The sequence below is a fragment of the Dermacentor variabilis genome, chromosome 9 (assembly GCF_050947875.1).
Source record: "Dermacentor variabilis isolate Ectoservices chromosome 9, ASM5094787v1, whole genome shotgun sequence".
In the NCBI taxonomy this organism is placed as follows: Eukaryota; Metazoa; Arthropoda; class Arachnida; order Ixodida; family Ixodidae; genus Dermacentor; species Dermacentor variabilis.
Window position 1 is genome coordinate 141584267 of NC_134576.1, and position 19785 is coordinate 141604051.

Below are 19785 nucleotides of genomic sequence, written 5' to 3' on the forward strand. Positions count from 1 at the left end.
TTAATGTTTTCGAACTGTTCATATATCGGGAGCACACCAAGAAGGTGATCTAAAACCTCCAGGCATATGGTGACTTTCTGTTCCAAAAGAAAAAAAAGTAATAGTGATAATGTGTGCAGTGGCATAGCAGAGTAAACAAACAAAAAAGCTGTCTTTTAAGACAATGCTACATTTTTTTTCCTAATTACAGCAGCCGTGCAAGGTGTTCTAGATCAGTTACAATATTTGAAAATTCATTGTGATGGGCCAGTCTGTTTCCCTTAGTGTTATAATGGCCTCATATTCTTGCGAAGTTAATCATATTACTCCTGTATCCTTACTACATTGAACTCCTGAAATGTTTTATCCCAGCCACTGCTCCTCATCCACCATGCTACTTCTGCTTAATAGTTCTCAAGGCAATTATATTGCCCTCCTCTCCCTATTATTCAGGCAGAGAAACAGATCCACATGGCCATCACAAACTAATTTTCACTTGCACATGCCCTGACGTTCAAAACATTGCAGTTGAGCTAGAAGCTAGAATCAAGCTAGAAGCTAGAGGGAAGCTAGAATTAGCACTAGTGAAATGTGAAGGTTGTTAGCAAAGGTGCCCACTGTGTGTGAGGCCACAGTTTATGTTAAGATAAAATTTTTGAGAAAAATTATATAAATTTTGCAGTTAATATTGTTGTTTTATTAATGCTGCTCTTGCTTTAGTTATCCTTTTTTTTAGTTACCATATGTGTTAAATGTCACAGCATTTGATATTATAGCATTGACATATATCAGTGGGTGGGGGGTCCTCATCTGGATAGTTCATTTCTAATGCTTACACTTTGCATGGCTTGTTCGCGTTGCCAACACCTACTGTATTACTTTTCAATTAAAACCTTCACAATTGTTTTTCGCACAAAAATAAAACAAGCAGTCTAAAAATGTTCCTTTGTCTCATGCAATATAGCGCTCCTCTCACCTAAAGCTGTATGTTCTCGAGACACAAGTAAACAGCTACATGTTAGCTGCAAAACCTCTTAAATTTGCAACAATATCGAATATATTGAGACAAAAAAAATATCTTGGTGAACATATTGCTGCAGATGCTGACCAGCACATGAGTAGTGCTTCTTTTATTACAAACATTTAATCACATTGCAGAGAGTGTGTACCACTTAAATCACAATCATTTTATTGAGATATTTTTGTGTCATTTGCATGTGGGAGAAGCAGGAAATAGTAAGCTGACTCTGCCTTAAAGCAAACATATGCATGAGAGAGCGCTTAAAGCATTACTTGTTCAAACCGAGGCTTTGGTGTCTAGACTTCACGACGAAGAGAGTAAAATGTGAGGTCACTTACCCTGTATTCTGAAACCATCTATGACTGGAAGCTTCATTCCACTGAGCTGAGCGCAGTGCCACCCCTAGACTGAAGACGACGCTGTGTTTCACAGTAATTGACATGAAGTTTAATTAAAGCTAAGCAACCACCTCTGTCAAGGAGCAGGGCTGCTGTGCATTTGAATCCAGGTGGAGTGTTGAGTGGAGAATACGGGAGTTAGTCATCTATACCTATCCTCGAGCCTCTTAAGAGATTTCCTACAACATTTAAGCTCAGCCTTTCTGTTTTTTCTTACAGCATGGTTATTACAGGTGGTACAAAACATTCCATTGTACAGTTTATATAATTCTTTGGGAAAACATCCATCATCTCACTAAACAGGAATAGGCTCAATAGGTTCACTGGTATCATCTATAGTGTTTCCATCCAAGACCTATTGCTATTACAAGGCATTGCAGACATTCAGTGACGTAGCCAGAAATTTATTTCAGGGAAGGATTCTCCACTGGCCACTACCACTCCCCCATCACCTCTCTCTCTTGCACTATATAAATGTGTGGAGGGTTTTACATCACACCAAGACAAACTCCTAGCACTCCCCGGACAGGAATGCTTTAGCAATGAGGATGCACATTTTTACGTTGCCAAAACAACTTTGCTTAACTTCTGACAAAAGTTTTTCATTGCTAAGGCATGCAGCCATTACGCCTAAAATTATGCTATCATCCTTGTGCTGTTTTTAAAAATGACTATATTAAAAATAACATTTTGTTTACAAATTGATGTATTTATATAATGTATATTATGACCTTGTTGGTACATTACTTAGGAAAGCGAGCTGTGCTAAAAACATGACAGTGCTCTGTCTTGTGTCTTCTTGTTTGCAGCCCAGACTTGTTGCAGCCCAAGTAACAGTGGAGGTCAGCGTTATTTTCTTACCAGATTTGCTAGTGAGTGGTTCAGCCATGGCTGTGTATGGAAGAGAGCGGGCACTATTTTGCAAGTCGCCTATTACTTAATTGCAGGCATTATGGGCATGCTTCCCTGACACCTGCCTATTTTAAAGACTGCAGAGCAGCAAGCACAGCACATGCTATGACAGGGTTGGTGAATCTCGGCTAAGGCAACTGGCCACGGCTATCTGGTGTAGAGCGATCAAGCAGTGATGAGACAATCCCCCTATGTTCCATAATTTTTCACTTCATTCTTGATGCCCTTAATGCGCGTCACCAGCCTAGCCCCCTTACCGTATCCATCTCCCCACTCCCTGGAGCTCTCTGAAACTCTTTTCAGCTAATCACTGTCCCACTTTTCAACATTCACGGGGTTGTTGAATGACACAGCATTCTCTAACATGCCTATATTTATGTTTCTGTGTGGACATCGAAGCCATTTACCTAGCTCCCCTAGTTTGTTGTGGCGGCTTCTTAGCTTCCCTGGTCCAGCACCCCATCCTTGATATAAATTGCTGCGCGCAAATCAGCATTCTGTAGGCCTTTCTTTCTTGTCCCAATTTCTCTACATTTTTTCATTCTTAGCAGTGTGTACAAACTAGCCTGAGAGCAAGCTCTTCTGAAGTTTATTAACATAATGAAAGTCAGAGTCAATTGAAAGTAAAAGAAGAAAAAGAAAAAAGTGGGGGGAGTGTTCTTTATGAGTTTTCTAAACAAGCAAGTTGTAATATAAGTAAGTTGTATAATAGCAAGCACCAAGTATGAAAGAATAAAAAACGCATTTGCACTTCTCGTCTGACGAAATTTACTGTGCTTTTACAGAAATGAAAATCATTGAAAAGGAAGTTAGTGTTTACGTTGAGATACGAGCACGTAATCTGTAAGCCTCGTAAGCTTATGTCACGTAAAACAACATGAAATCCTGAGAGATTGAGCTTCTTAAGTACACGTGTTATAATAGGAACACCAACCTTCTTCAGGGTGATAAAAGCACTGTAGAGCAAGGTTCTCCACGTAGTGGAAACATTGTTAAATCAGTTAAGATGTGAATGTGGGCAAGTTGGTAACAAATTTCTAACTTGCTAAAGCACATTACTGTCCTCATCGAACTAATAACTATAGTTTCTTGTACATGTGTCTTGATCACATTCAGCACAACATTATGCATTTTTATCTTTCTTTAATACATTCTCTGGCCCCTCAATGGATTCAAGATGCTAGAAACCTATGCTGAACTACAAAGTGCTTGCCATTAGAAAAGACAAGAAGTCAGTTCCTGTGTTAGGAATATTTATTAGTTAGAGAAAGGCTAAAATTTAGTATGAGCATTAGCCATGTCTTGAAGTTTTCATCCTACTCATTTTACAGTTGAAGCTAGCTTGCTTCTCAGGTTACTTGTGCTTAGAATTAAAGCACAACAAACAGGTGAATGGCTTGCCGAAGCGTTATTCACAGAAAGTGGTCACTTTTCTCACTCTCACCATAGTGTTTGGGCTATTGCTGGTACTGTTGGCCGCATAGCAGCCAGTGCAGTGCCACTGAGTGTCGTGTGCCGATGTGCCAGTTTTTCTTAGCATGTGGACACTTCTCCCACGAGTTTCTTCGATGTTGTCTTGACGAGGGCCGAACAGTGAATGAGCCAGTTCATCTTGAAATTTTATAATTGGCGTAGAGCTTCCTTCAAGCATGCCACGAATGTTCCACGCATTTATGATGGCACTTCCAACAAGCAACTCAACAGCTACCTTTCTGTACCACTTGAGTCCTTTTCTAAAGCAGTTGTGGTATAACGTCATTTGGTGACTATAGTCGATGCCCTTTTTTGCTGCATTGTAATCGAGACCGGCCTGATGTTTCATGATTGGTGCGCCGTCCCTTGTTTTCTTCCCACTGTCCACCAAAGTTGCTTCATATTTGGCGACAGGTGTGAGTATCAGAACAGGCCTCTTGTCCATCCACTTCAGTGCCTTCACTCCATTTTTGGACTGAAGTCCGGTAACACTGCCATTTGCAACCTTTACTTCAGTGAGATCTTTTGGCAGCCCTTTCCTCACTGAGCGAACTGTGCCACGAATGAAAGTGTCTTCCTTTAGAAGGCGAAGAGTGAGCGGCAAGCTCATGTAGAAGTTGTCTACGTACAGCGGGCACGCGACTTCCTTGTAATTTTGCAGGAGTTTCAAGCATACATCTTCGGCATGTCCGATGCCAACTGTTCAGTCACACTTTCCGGCATATACATCAACCTTTAGCCTGTAACCGTCTTTGGTACATGCCTTGAACAGCCTGACTCTGTAAGAACGAAAGTCTGCCACGCCATGGCACTATTGTTTCATCTATCACAACCTCCTTTCCCGGCTCAAGCACAGTGGCAAATATTTTGGTTCAATTTCTCTACCAGAGGATGAATCTTAAAGACATGATCCTGCAACTCTGCAACCAGTTAATTGTCCGCAAAATGCCGGAACCTCAAAAGTAGGGAAAAGGCGGTCACGGCTCATATTTTGACGAATGAGTTCAACACCATACAGGTTACTTTTTGCCCAGTAGTGACTCAGATAGGAAGATGGACGAGATTAATACAAATTGGTATTCCAACAAATGCTTTCGTTTGTTGGAGATTGGTTTCCATCCAATTTTTCAACTTTGATTTAGATTTGGGAGTAGGAAGGCAGAGGAGACCAATACAAATCAGTATTCGAATAAATGCTTTCATTTCTTTGGCATTGGTTTCCGTTCAATTTTTCAACCGTGATTTAGATTTAGGAGTAGTTGACTTCAACACTTGTTGTGTGAACCTGTTTGTTTCATTGACCATCATTTGCCAAATGTCATCCGTAATAAACAGTGAACATAAAGATGGGGCATAACGGCTAGATGGCAACTGAATGATAGTGGGCGGCCTAGAGTGTGGTGTCACACTAGGCGAAGTGGTTGTTGCCGGTGTCCATTTCTCTAGAGATGGGCTGAGAGAAATGAGAGCATCGTATCCTGAATCATTCACCTCAGAATCATCAGTCAGGTCTGGCTCTCCATTCGACATGCTGGCTGAGGTCTGTGATGGTTCGTAAACACTATCTTTCTCACTGATTTCACTGTCTGTCCACTGCTGAACATCTGACACTGAAGCACTCGACTCATCCGCTGGTGATCGCGAAGTTGCTGGTGCATTCTTCTGGCCCAAAACGAAGTTTATTTGTTTCCTCTGCATTGTGCTTTTTTTTTTTTGCATCCATAAGGGGCATGAGGATCTATCTATGAGACACGCTGAAAAGTTTGGGAGTAGCAAAAAAAATGCAGGTACTTATTCCAACGGCACGTATTTCAAGAACTGCGGCGAAAAGTTTGCAAGAAACCCAACTGAGAAATGTGCCGCCACTCCACTCTCCGAAACAAACATGCCACCCCATGTCCAGTGCAGTAAAAAGATATATTAGTTGCAATTTCAAACCTCAGATGGCAACACAAGAGCGAGAATTCTTGCGTGTGGGTCACTGGTGAGTCACGCGCCGCACACAGCATAAAAACGTTTTCATTGAGTGCATCGTGGATTGCCAGTGGGTCATAGCATTTAACATCAGACAAGTAGCCTACTGGCTATCTATAACCTCACACAACAAAAATCGTACCTCTGAGTTCAAGTGTCATAATGTTATCGCAGCAGCAAGCAGATGAATGCCCGTAACTTTGCTGCTGCATAGGAGCACAGGCTGTGCTGTGATGGCACTCAGAGTAACACGTGACTTAGATTCAAGGCAGCATCAGTTGTTTGTTGAATCTGTTGCTTCAGTGGACTAATTAAAGTTTAGAGAAATAATGAAAAATACAACCCGAATGTCTGGGTGCTTTTGTTTTACTTCGCACTAGCTGTAGCAAGAGAGATTAATTTCCGTTTCGTCTCCTTTTTCCGACGTTTGCACGCGCGCAGAGAACGAAACTATACGTCATTGTCTACTGTGTTCCAGCATTGCGATCATGCTCTTTAATAATAATATTTGGGGTTTTATGTGCCAAAACCACTTTCTGATTATGAGGCACGCCGTAGTGGAGGACTCCGGAAATTTTGACCACCTGGGGTTCTTAAACGTGCACCTAAATCTAAGCACACGGGTGTTTTCGCATTTCGCCCCCATCGAAATGCGGCCGCCGTGGCCGGGATTCGATCCCGCGACCTCGTGCTCAGCAGCCCAACACCATATCCACTGAGCAACCACAGCGGGTGATCATGCTCTTTCATCCTCTCGCGTTTGCCTCAGTGCTGGGGCACTGACTTATACCGCTAATCACGTGTTCTCGTGTAGAGTGCGCATTATCGTCCGCTACAGGAAACGAGACAAGCGCAAGAGCTCGCGCGACACCGTCACCGGAAGTGTGCCGGTGACGGTGAAAAAAAGAAGACGGCAGGGTATACCCGCCGCGCGACCCCTCGGCTCCGGTATGGGAGAACGCAGTGAAGGAAAATTGCTTACACAGGCGAAACGGGGAAAGTCGAGATAGTGTTTATATAGGCGGCGACGTTCGCCTCCTGAAATCATGTGTTCGCGGCACTTCAATCATTCTCTCTCTGCTGTTAATGAACCAATTTGAAAAATCCTTGCGGTAGAACACTTCTTAGAGGGCACGTAACAACTTTCAGCGTATAACCAAAATTTGTTATGTAGCCTGTGAGGGGCCCTTTAAAACAAACTCGGTAAAAATCGGGTGTACCGTGGGATGTTGTTACAGCTGCGTCGAGCTTCACAGCCCTCTACACAAGTATTGCTGTGAAGCCTGTGGCAGAAATAGTTTAATGAATCAAAGGACTGTATAGAGCGCGCTCTCGTGTTGTGCTACGTGAATTAAATCATTCGTTTCCTGCCTGCACAAACGTTTGCATCTCGAGTGGATTTCGAGCACACCGTATAATAATGTGCAGTTCCGTCGTGCTTCGCAGCACTATACACAAGCACTGCCGTAAAGCTAGTGGCAAAAGTACGATGTCATGAAACCAGATCAATGCATATACCACGCTCTTTTGGTGCGCTGCGTGAATGGAAACATTGCTTGCCTGCCTGCACAAACGTTTGCATCTCGAGTTAATATCAAACAAACCATATAATATGTGCAGTTTTGTCGAGCGCTTCACCGCACTGCATGCAAGCATTGCCGTAAAGCCTGTAGTATAAATAGGGTTTCATGAAGTCAAATTAATGCGCAAACCTCGCACTTGTGGTGTACAACGTAAACAAAGAATTCGTTGCCATGTCTCCGCAGTAGTTGGTCACGTTGATTTGTGTGAGCATATAGGTTCATGTGCCCCATCTACCTCTGTGATGAGAAAATAAGCAAGAATATCAGCTGCTATGTGTCGATGCATATGCTTTTTATTACAAGGTGTAGGAGCAGTACATCTTACTGCATGAGTAAACCACTCATGGAAACAGTGCGTTCCTTGAACATTGTAGCTATTTAATAGCCTAGGAAGCGCGCTATATTGGAAGTTGCAATTTTTTTTCTGTTCGCAAAATTCAATAACTCGATGCTTTTTCTAAAAGCAAAAAATTATAAATTTCGCAATGATACGTATGCTGCGTCAGTAAGTAGGCAGCACATAATTAGGCTAACCCAGAGGAATATCTGCAGGTAGGGATTTATACAAATGTACAAAGTATTTTTAAAAAATGTTTTCTCAAATGTTTTCAGTGTGGAGTAAGGAGTTGATATGCGTCCAGCGCTGATTTCCAGCGCTTAATTTTTGTTGAACCTTGATGTAACAAAGACCTAACGCTCAGCACTCTACTTTGTTACATCAAAATTTTTTTTACAATGGAACACTGCATTCTACTATACGTGCCGCTCATACGCCCCAATATTTTGGCCCCTCTAAGGAAGTCACTGTTTTAAGTCACTGTTCTCTAAGTTTCGTCAGAAACTTAGATAACGCTACTTCCAACACTCGTGAAACCAGCAGCCACGTCGGCTTCCCGCCTTTACACCGGCCGCAAATTACTTTAAAAAATGTGGCACGAGCGGGCCGTGTATATGCACTCTGCTGCGCGCGGACAGCCATATGCACGGGCACGGCCGGGCAAGAGACGTCGCGCGCTCTCCTACCCTAGCGCGCGCTTGATCACGGGACGTGGACAGCGCGCATAAAGCTGCCATCCTTCTCGGCTCACCCTCGCACCCTTTCATTCGCAATTACCCCCAGCATGTGGGATTCAACGGGGCACTATAATTTTTGTCACACTTAGACTTTAAACCAAACATCAGGGCGATGGCGAAAATTCGCTTGGGGTGTCCAAAAATTGCTATCGCAATAATACACTATGGAGAAAGGTATTATGGAAATTATCTGTGGATGGGCCGAAACCCCTTAATTTCCCAAACACGCACCCATCCACTGGAACGCTGCACACATGGATCCCGCGCGGCACGCTGCATCATTAAGGCGTATCGTTCTTCTCTAGCTCTATGATCATTTCTGCAGTAGTCACTTGGCGAGAAGCTTAATTTCCAACCTATGCGCAAGTGTCGTACCTGAATTTCGAAAGTACACGGACCATATATATGTTGGCAAAATAATCGGAACTCCCTATCTAGACTCGCCAAAATTATACTTAACTGCTCACTTGAACTCATAAGAATATACTACTCAGCCGAGCTCACTCGGGCTCAAACTCGCCAAAATACTGCTCAGCTGGGCTCACTCAGACTCATGGGATGATCTGAGGGAGTTGACTCATCAGTGAGTTTGCCAGCGTATGATGTGTGCTGAACCACAAACCTGGCTTTCTTGAATAAAAACAGTTGGTCGCTGCAGCATATGGGTGCACACAAGTGTAATTCAGAGAGTGCGGCATTGTAAAGGCTGCCACAGTTACCATGCCATGCTGCAGCTCATTTCAATCATGTCAAATGCAATACCCCTGCCAGCTTTTAGTCAGTCGATCAAAGTGATTGCTATTTATCTCATCACAACACCTCATTTTCCTGCCTAAGGCTTTGGGTGAATTTTCCTTGGCATCCATTTTGTTACTCTAACAGGTTACCAGTTATCTGTTGCCTATACGAAATTTGAAGTTGTGCACATATCATGTGAACTCCATGCCAAACTCGTAGTACTGCATGCATTTTTGCAGTTAGGTCTAGAGTTACAGAATCGCATGTGGGAGTTACTTTAGTTAGCAACTGTAGCTTTGAAACAAACATGTGCATGAGAGGGTGCTTAAGTGTTACCTGTCAAGACTGGGAGCACCAAGGCAACTTGTGCAGTAAAGGCATGGGCAGTACGAGCCCACAAATATTACTAAGTGTGGCTGAGGTGATGCGTCCAGACTTCACTATGAAGAGAGCCAAATAAAAGGTTGCCTATCCATCATACCTATTCTGGAGCCTTTTCTTGAGCTTTTCTAAAACATTAAGCTCAGCGTTTACACTTTATCACAGCATAATTATTACATGTGATATAAAACATTGTATTGTGCAGTTTCTCCAACTCTTCGTGAAGGCATCTATCCATAGATTAAACAGGAATAGGCTCAATGTTGACATATCTCCACAGTAGCATCTCCAGGACCTCGTACTGTCGCAATGCATCACAGACATTACTTAAGTGAACTCCAAAAGTGAAGCTCTTTGTTAACATTGGCTAAAATTGTATTTTTATATAGCAAAGTGATCATGCATAAATCTGTATGTCATGGCAGAACACTTTGTTTCTCACGGACTTTAGTTTACAATTGTTTTCAAGTTCAGGAAAATTGTGCAGTGGGCTAGTTGGTTCGACATACTTAACACTGTTGTGCGGAGTGACGAAGGGACAGGACTTGAGCGCGAAAACAACACACGACACCTGAGCACAAACTATCAACTGGTGATTATCACAAGACAATGATTCTGCTGAAAAGTAGGAACCAAAGGAAAAGAGAAGTTGTGGAAGCATAAAACCTCAAGGTGGACCCACAGGGCTCATGTGTCAGCCCGCCGTCTATTTCACTCAGCAATAAAGAGATTAGCATAATCGCTGACAATAGAGGGTGTAGGTAGACCGGGAAGAGGACTCCTGTGCATGCGTGTAGGCTTTATGTACGCTTCACTTGCAGAAAAAAAAAACCAGTTCATAGTTTGCGCTCAGGTGTCGTGTGTTGTTTTCTCGCTCAAATCCTGACCCTTCATCGCTCTGCGCAACAGTGTTAAGTTTTCAGGTTGTTCGCTATGTGATGTAGGAAGGGTAAAATTGGTGGGAAATCCCAATATTCTCGGGCATATCGCGAAAAATATGGCCCAAGTCAATTGTCATTTTAGGCTCCACTGTCCCCTTTTACAGGGCAAATAGTAATAGTTTGAATTCTATGGACGCTGGTTGCTTTTTCTGACTTCACCTAGGCGGTGCTCAGCTCTCAGTTGAAAGGCACAGGTAAACAGGAGGACTTGCAACATAAGTAGGAGGTAGCACTCCAGACTTAAGCTTAATATACTGCGTGCTTCCACAGCCCTAGGGGGCTGGTCTGTAAGTGTTGACTAAGTGGACTGTCCATTCCAGTACACGCTGAATGAATAGAGCACAAGAGCCCACGGTGACAATTGCTGCTTGCTCTACCAACTTAGAGCGCTACCTAATCAGTGTGTGCTGAAATAGTCCACTTAGTGGATCCTTACAGAATCTTTCCCTAGACTGATGTTTCTGTTGGTAGGTTGCAAGTATTGCACTTTCTTTCCTTTCATGTGGGCAGTTCCCATATATGGATGTAATTTAACATATTATATTCATATTGCCTTTGGTCTATAAATTTCTAATTCATGCTTATAACCAGGCCTACCAGCTCTTGTCCTGCATATTTATAGCAAATTGGAGTCATTCTCCATTATACCCTCAAGCACTTGAAGTAGACACTGCCATAACCCCAAGGGAGGGGGGACAGTAACGCAAAAACCTTATTGGGCTTGTAGTGCTGCTGAAGGATGCACACATACCATTTATGCTAAAATTCTCAGCAGACATTCCAAAGTTTGTACGAGTTCGACTTTAGCTGGCTAAACTGAATGATTCATATTGAAGGCAATTCTTGCAACACTTGGTCAAACTGAATGAAACTGGACAGCACAATTAGCTGTGTTCATCTACCATTTATACCACTGCTGCCCCAAGCATTTTGCCTGTTTCTTTGCCTTTCGTTTCTGTACTATCAAGTTCAAGTACACATGTACTTTATCACTGTACAAGTAAAACGGCTTCAAGGCTTTTCCTGGGCATTCAACAGTCACTATTTATTCCTATAAACCTTCCTGCATGTGAAGGCAAAAGAAACTTATTAATTCATGCTGGAAGTATAAAAAGACAGTTATTTGCACAGAAAATGTTTATTTTGAGCACCGAGGTTCTTGCTGATGTAGATATGGTGCTGGCTCCCTCCTTGCCCGAAGCATGTGCTTGCTGTACACAGCACCAGATGATGGCTTCCTAGGTCAAAAGATCAAATTGAAATAAGAGGCATTTTGTTTAGCTCCGGAAAGAGAAAGCAGGATTGAGACATTAACATGTATAAAAAATACTTGCCTAATGAAAAATTAATACACAAGCAAATTCACTAAAGAGGTTCACTTTCAAGAGCAAAAGTATGGTTACGATGAAAATTACAAGGAAGCTTCACTGCTCATTGAGGTTTCGGTTCAGTAGTTGTTGAGCCACGAGGGTTAGCATGCTACATCTTGCATATTATGTTTTGTAGAACAATATTGCACTTTGAACAATGTAGTGCCTATTTAAATGAACTGACAAGGAACGCTGAAACTCCAGGCTAGTTTGGTCTGCACAAGATATGATACAGACACTGTACTGCATTCATTTAGTGTTTTTGTCGCTGATCTCATGCACAAAGGTCATTCACACCTATCCTACATGAAATGCAGTTACTTCTTTGAAGCTTCATCTAGTCCTTGAATTTGCTGCATGCTTATGTCTAAGGGAGTTTGTTTGGTTCCTGTTAATGTAGTACATCTAAGCAACTGCTATCAAATGCCCATAGTGTTCCCTTGCATGTACAAAACATTTTTGGCCCTTTCAATGCACAATACTCATTACATTTGACACTTGGGGCTCGTGCAAGGCGCCATTTAGTATTATATGCTTGTCCACATCTGATAATACCTTCATAGCTGGGTCATTCCCATGCCAAATGCCTTGGTTATTACTGTGACCATCTCACACTTTTCCTTTAGAATCTTCTTGTCCACTTTTAAGGAAGCATCCCACGACACAATGTCTCCATCCTAGTGGTGCTATGGAGTTAACTTATGTGCTAGTTGTAGCAGATGACGTCAACTGAAGGCCACTGAAGATAAAACTCTCTGCGAGAATTCCTTTTGCACAAAAAATGCAAACAATACAGAATAGTCAAAATGTAGTTATCTGGCAAGACTGGCTGCATCCATCATCTTTGTTTGGTGCAATTCTGAGGTGGCTCCCTGTTACAAGACGCTTGGCGATTATTGCCATGTGACTGTTCGGGACTCTATAAAACACAAGAATTGCCTTACTCCGGCCTTTCTCTTTGTGCAGCGGCCAACGTTATTATTCGTCCAATCGCACCGTGTACTGTTCACGTGTCCATAGACTAAATTCTTCACCACATTGCTTTTGCGGTATTTCGTGAGTGACCCATGAACTCATCTTGGGGTGGGACTTCTTATCTTTGGCGTTCGCTTCTATCTCTTGTCGTCAGCGCGTCACACAACTGGATGCCACTGGCAGTTCTCTTCCTAACCTCGAAGAATGCATTTGTCTCGTCACCTCTTCCGATTACGTTCTTTGGCCACCTAGAGAAGAGATTATAGGTGTCAACTCCTGTAACATTGTGGATGGCGGCATATTCATTCTACCCTATGACCATACCCTATCTCGAGCAATTCTGATTACGCCTGGCCTTATTCGCTTCTCTGAGGGGTCTGCATTGCTTACTGCAATAAACCAAATCGAACCCCAACTGTTGCCTCATGGATCAACTGTCAGTTGAGCTGTTGACACTCATGTCATTGCAATTGTCACGAAGACAGCTCAGTGTGTTCTTGCGTCTATTACTGTGCGCTGAACAAAATCGTGCGCAAAGATGTTTACCTCGTGTCACGGATGGATGATGCACTAGATTCACTCCACGGTGCTGAATATATTTCTAGCCTTGACTTTAGACCAAGCTACTGGCAAATACCGACGTCCAAATCCGACAAAGCAAAAACGACATTTGCTACCCCTGATGGGCTCTACGAGTTCAGTGCGATGCCTTCTGGACTCTGCAATGTGCCTGCCACATTCGAACGCATGATCGATAAGTCTTGTGTGGCTTGAAATGGAAAACCTGTCTGTGCTATCTCGACGACATTGTGTTTTCAACCATGTTCTCACAACATTTGCAACATCTTGATGAAGTCCTTGCCTGTCTTGCAAATGCTGGTTTGCAGCTCAGCACACGCACACACACACACGCACACACACACACAAATGCAGTTTGGCCAGCAAGGCCATCAAATTTCTGAGGCACATAGTCAGCAAAGAAGGTATTCGACCGGACCCCGAGAAGCTTACTGCCATCCTCGAATTTTGTGTCCACTGCGTCAAAAAGACATGCACAGTTTTCCTGGACTTGCTTCTTCCGGCACTTCATATGCAACTTCGCTACGTTTACGTCCCCGCTCCATCAACTCCTCGCCAGTAATGCACCCTTTGTTTCGTCCGACGAATGTGAACATGCTTTCCTGCTTTTGCAACATGCCCTGACGTCAGACCCAGTACTGTGCCACTTTGATCCGACCGCGCCCACCATCTTTCACACCGACGCTAGCAGTCAGTCTCGGTGCCATTCTACTGCAATGTGACAACACATTCCGCGAACGAGTAATTGCTTATGCTAGTCGTGCACTAACCAGTGCAGGAGTGCCTTGCTGTTGGGCAGTGCAAAAATTTCACCCATGTCTTCATGGCCACCATTTCACAGTCGTTACCGACCATAACACACTGTGCTGGCTTTCATCGCTAAAGAATTTATCAGGTCACCTGGGTTGCTGTGTGCTTCACCTACAGGAGTACGATTTCAATGTCACCTACAGGGCTGCAAAGAAGCATCAAGACACCAATGCTCTCTCTTGCTACCCTCTGCCGAATCATGACGATTCACCATAACCTCTCCGTGATTGTGTACGTCCCGAGTCCTCTTCATCGGCTTTACCCATTGTAACCCTCGAATGGCTAAGACACGACAGCCCATCTGTCCTTGTGTCCCACTAACGCGTCGACCCATACTGCTGAACTATTCTCCAACGCATGGAAGATTCTTCGTCGCCTCCAAATGCCAGACTTCGTCGACAACTTAATCAATTCAAGCTGCACAATGGGGTTTTACATCGCAACATTTATCAGATCGATGGCAACAAATGGGTCCCGGTCATACCATGTTCTGTGCAATGTGAGGTGCTTGAAGCCTTTCACGATCATGCGACGACTGGTCATCTAGGCTACCACAAGACTTACAACAGAATATGAAGACGCTGCTCCTGGCCTGGCCCATCTTCAGCCGTTGCGAAGTATGTTGCACCCTGCGTTCATTGTCAAAGCAAACCCAACAGCTCCTTCTGGCTCTTTACAACCTCTGCCTTGTCCCGCTTCGCCTTTTGAAGTAGTTGGAATAGACTTGTACGGTCCTGTTCCCATGACCTTACATGGAAATTGTTAGATTGCAACGGCCATAGACCAACACGCTATGCGGAGACAGCATCTCTACCATCCGGGACTGCTGCTAAAATCGCCAATTTCTTTCTACACAACATTATCTTACACTGCAGCGCTCCGCGCATTCTCCTCAGTGACCGCAGCAGTCTTCCTCTTTTCTATCCTTACCGAAGTTCTGTGCGCCTCTAACACAATTTGCAAGACGACTTCCAGTTACCATCCGCAGAGCAAAAAGGTTGACGGAGTGTTTTCACCATACCCTCTCTGACATGATTGTGATGTACGTACATCCACCCTGGCCACACGAACGGGGACGCAATCCTGCCGTTCATGACATTCGCCTATAACATGGCTACGCAACGTACTACTGGCTTTTAACATTTTTTCTTCATCTATGGCTGTTCACCAAGTTTCATTCTTGATGTATCATTCCTTTCGACTCCTGTACCCCCATCAGTTCCTTTCTTGGAACAGTTTGTGTCTCGCCTCGCAGAGTGCAGACGCCTCGCCCCGCTTAACACCGGCGTCTCCCAGGACGCTCGCAAGTTTCGTTACGACTGGACCCACTGTGCTGTGACTTTTTCTCCTGGTGACGAAGTTCTTTGGACTCCTGTGTGCATTCCTGGCTTATGCAAAAAATTTCTCGTGTTTTATTCGACTTTCCACGGTCATTCAGCAGACATCACCTGTCAATTACCATGTCTCGCTTGTTAGAACGCCACCCGATTCCCGTTGCTGTGGCACAGAGATAGTGCATGTCTCCTGCTTAAAACCAAATACTTGACGCATTTTATAGTACTTACGCGCTGCCAGGTGGCCGCTTCCACAGCGAGAGAGAATTAGCATGGGCACAACACATGCCTGACTTTCAACTTCATCATCTGCACATCTTTTCCATCTGCATATATCATCACCAGCAGCACAGTTTAATCCTCGAGGTAGTAGTCCGAGCTTGGCTGGAATAAAGCAGTTCCTTACGATACATATATATATATATATATTTCTTGCACTTCAAGAAACTTCGCTTGACCTCGAAGACTTGAGCACTGAAGTGATGGCGCTAAGTATATACAAGACCTCGTAGTAGGAGACAGTTCAATTTCACAGCCTGAGTCCCCTTGCTGGTGTAATCTTCCTTCGTGTAATTGTCGCATACTTGGCTATCACTAACACTGCTTCGCCTTTCTGCAAAACTGCAGCCTCTCTTATTTTTCTGCTAGTCCGAGCATAAGTGCTGCCGCACATGACTGCTGTTGATTCTGATTTCGAGTGAATCTGGCTTGGCCTCATTACGGTTACTGAGTGAATTATATAGAGAGAGAAATAGAAGAGAGGAAAGGCAGAGAGGTTAACCAGACGCATGTCCGTTTTTTTACCCTGCACTGGGGAAAGGGGTATAGGGATGAAGAGAGAGAGTGTTCCACAGCTATCATGCACTAAGATTAAAAAAAAAAAAAACAGTTCCGTTACTCGAAGAAAACCTAGTGCATATTGTTTCCAGTAAAGTGGAGTAGTAGCCAGTAATTCTTTCGTTACTGAGATTTAATTTGGTAATTACAATTATCTAACTCGAGAAGTACTCTCATAATTTTCAAAGTGTCAATGAGGTATTTGTTGGCATCCCAAAATGACATCTAACTGCAGTGTTTTCAGCCACATACTAATTGCGTACAATTTTACCGATGGGAAAATAACCTCACGAACTATGAAAAACACCATGTGAGTGAACTCTCACCCACATCATAAAGCAGTGCCCTCAAATAAGCTGACTGAAAGTAACTGCATTGCCTATCGCAAACCCGAAGAGACAGCGCACCACCTTGATAATGGTACGGAAGGAGCCCCAACAGCAGGTTTCGCAGCTTCGCAGCTACTCCTTTCTCTCTACGTCACACTTATTATCTCTCTCTCAAGGCCGACTGATAAATGATAACAAAAGCACCTTGATAACGCAGCCAAAGTGCAGCTCTGACCACACACGAAATGTGAAGAGCAATGTAATAGGCACAGAATGTTTCAAAATCCAGACTTTGCTCGCACCGCATCGAAAGAGTGCGGGCGAAGTTATATTTCACACCAGAATTATATTTCACACCAGAAACTTGCTTCGGACCAAAGCCAATATAAAGTGAGCGTCTTATTTTTCATGAAAGTGTATACGTGCTGCAAAAACAGGTTCGTGTCAACAAATAAAAGCAAAATAAACACACTGGAAAGCGACCAACTTGTAGAGAAAAGGCAAAACCAATGCGTTCACGAAATTAAATATACCGCTTCTATGAGCCGAACTGGCAATCAGAATGTCGGCACACACACACACACAGACAAAAAAAAACTGTGTGCTCTTACTATCTATTAATTCGTAAGCCCCGTTGAACATCAGCCTAGAGGACGTGTTCAAATAGGTCTCCTTTTGCAGCTACGCAGTACTGTCTATTTTATCACACCTTTAGTGGCTTTCTTGATGACCGATGCCGGAATTCTATGGCAGACATCCATTATCCTTACCTTGAACTAATCTGACGTCTGGCACAATCTTTCACATAACCCCAAAGAAAGAAACTTAACGGAGAGAGGTCAAGTGACCTAGCCGGCCTATTTACAGGCTCATGCCTTCCAATCTATTTGAAAAGTAGCACCCAACCAGTTTCGTGCTCGGCTGCTGCTGCATGCAGGTGGCCCATCTTGCTGATACAGCAGAAGCGGAAGATGTGACAGTGGGACTTTGCTGCGAAACTCATCAACCACTCCTTCAAGGATATTGTTCACATAACGCTGTCCAGTCAGTGCGTGATTGAAGATGGTACTGATTATTGCACTGGCGTAAATTCCAAACCACACATTGAGCAACCACTAGTACTGGCGCCGATTGCGCTGTACTTAATGTAGATTGGAGTCCCTCCAATAGTGTGCGTGAATGACAATGAATGTATATATGATGGCACCTACACTGTTCTTTTGCGCAAACTCATCATGCCACAGGTTCTTAGTGTCAAGATGTAAAACTTACCAGACCCAGCTTGTCAGTTAACAATACACACTATAGAATTAACGTCTAAGGTTATCACTAAGAGGAGTGCTAAAACCCCTTAATGCTTACATTAGGACCAGAATTCACAAGTGGCTATAATATCAATGTGTAAGCGCTCAGGGGGTTCCTGAAGCACTGTTGAGCACATGAACATAACTTCCAGCCGGGATATACACGTGTGATGGGAGACAATGTCACACTCTTAAAATTCACTCGTTACAAAGCAATACACAACACCCTTTCTCACAAAACCTTATAACACTAGTAAAATTTGTTGGCCACGTTTCGATTTATCCTACTTTGAAGCAAGCACATAAAGAGAACATCCCAGTCTTCATCCACGATTAAATCACCAGTATTAAATGGACCCACCATAAGGGTTATTTGGCAACAGCATGTGTATGTCCATGCTTGTATCGTTTATTGATTGTCCCGCTCTAGTAGAATGGACGACCACGCAGCCTGATCATGTACTTTGTAATGAAGCTTCTTTCTAGAAAATCACAAATACCGACCGCATACACAACCTTTGTCACATCTGCACAGAGCACTCGAGCGTTACGCTGCGGAGAAAGGTTACCAGAGAATGGCTGTTGACAGCGCAGCGATATTGCTATGTAAAGGCTCATATTACTATGTAAACGAACGCTGTTTCCCGCGCGTGCAATGACGCCGCAAAGCACTCATTTAGCGACTTCATTCACTACCGCCCTTAGTCGGCGGACGGCAGAGCTGAACCATGTGTCAGGAATGTGCGTTTACATTGCGAGATAAATGATGAATACTCTTTATTTTCTCTAAGCAAGTGCGCGCACATGCCGCACTTGGGTCATCTGCCATTTACACATTCTGCCGTGTAGCAGCACCGTAACCAGGTAATGTTACGTTTAAGTGATTGTGAAAAAGGCTCTTACCAGTACACTGTAGCACTGGCTGATCGGTGCGGCGGTCCGCGGGATGCGTCACAAGGAAAATAAGCTGGTAAGGAACCTGGAAATGAAGTATCAGGCAGCCGAAAGCGTAGGTTTGCATAGTAGAGGCACATCGAATGGAAAAGTGAAGTACTTACGATAGCTTACGCTAGCACAAGCCCCAAAAAATAAACTATCCATATCTTTGTCCAGTTGTTTGAGCGTAGCTCATCTTTGAGCTTGCCATTCTGCCGCCAAAAACCAAAGACGGATGTGACATCACGGACGCGAAAAACAAAGAGTGAATGCGACATCCCGGACGTGACGTTTGGGTGAACCTAACGCCTGCGTTCCGTCGACCGGGTGAACGCAGACACTTTCGAATCCTAACCAACTGACCCAACTTACCGGCTTGATACTAGAGGGAACTCTGGCGCCAGTTCTACTAGGGTGCCTCGAAGTTCTACAGGAGCTGCAAGCATGGCGCTTCAGCCAGTGCAAATGATGTAGGTTAGTACATCAATTTGCAAGCTGATTGTTGAAGGTGGAGGCAGAATCGCTTCATTATATTCATCACTTGTTATAGAAAGGTTTGACTTACTGCGTTATAAATGAATATAAATAAAGAAATAAAATTTCAAGTGATCAGATTCAAACAGAGTGCCACCTAGCACACAAGCCCGATATTTAAATCAGGGATAAGCCAGTGCTTTGAGACACTTGGGTCATTTCTAGTGTCCACTTTGACAGGTGGAACAGCTTTTGTAACGATCATGCATGTTCGCATGCATTATGCACGAGTCTTATTGTTTTCTGTGTTTAGAAAAATGTAAGGTGCCTTGAAATTTAGGCCAATAAAGGCACATAAAGCAT

At 43.6% G+C, this 19785-nt stretch overlaps 1 long non-coding RNA gene across 1 annotated transcript; it reads right to left on the reverse strand.

Annotated features, from left to right (window-relative positions):
- Positions 1-11470: 11470 nt before the first annotated feature.
- Positions 11471-19234, reverse strand: LOC142557700 (uncharacterized). The gene is made up of 3 exons (XR_012822814.1): positions 19071-19234; positions 18916-18991; positions 11471-13067 (listed from the first exon to the last, which is right to left on the reverse strand). It is a non-coding gene; the product is annotated as an uncharacterized LOC142557700 (long non-coding RNA).
- Between the last annotated feature and the right edge of the window lie 551 nt (positions 19235-19785).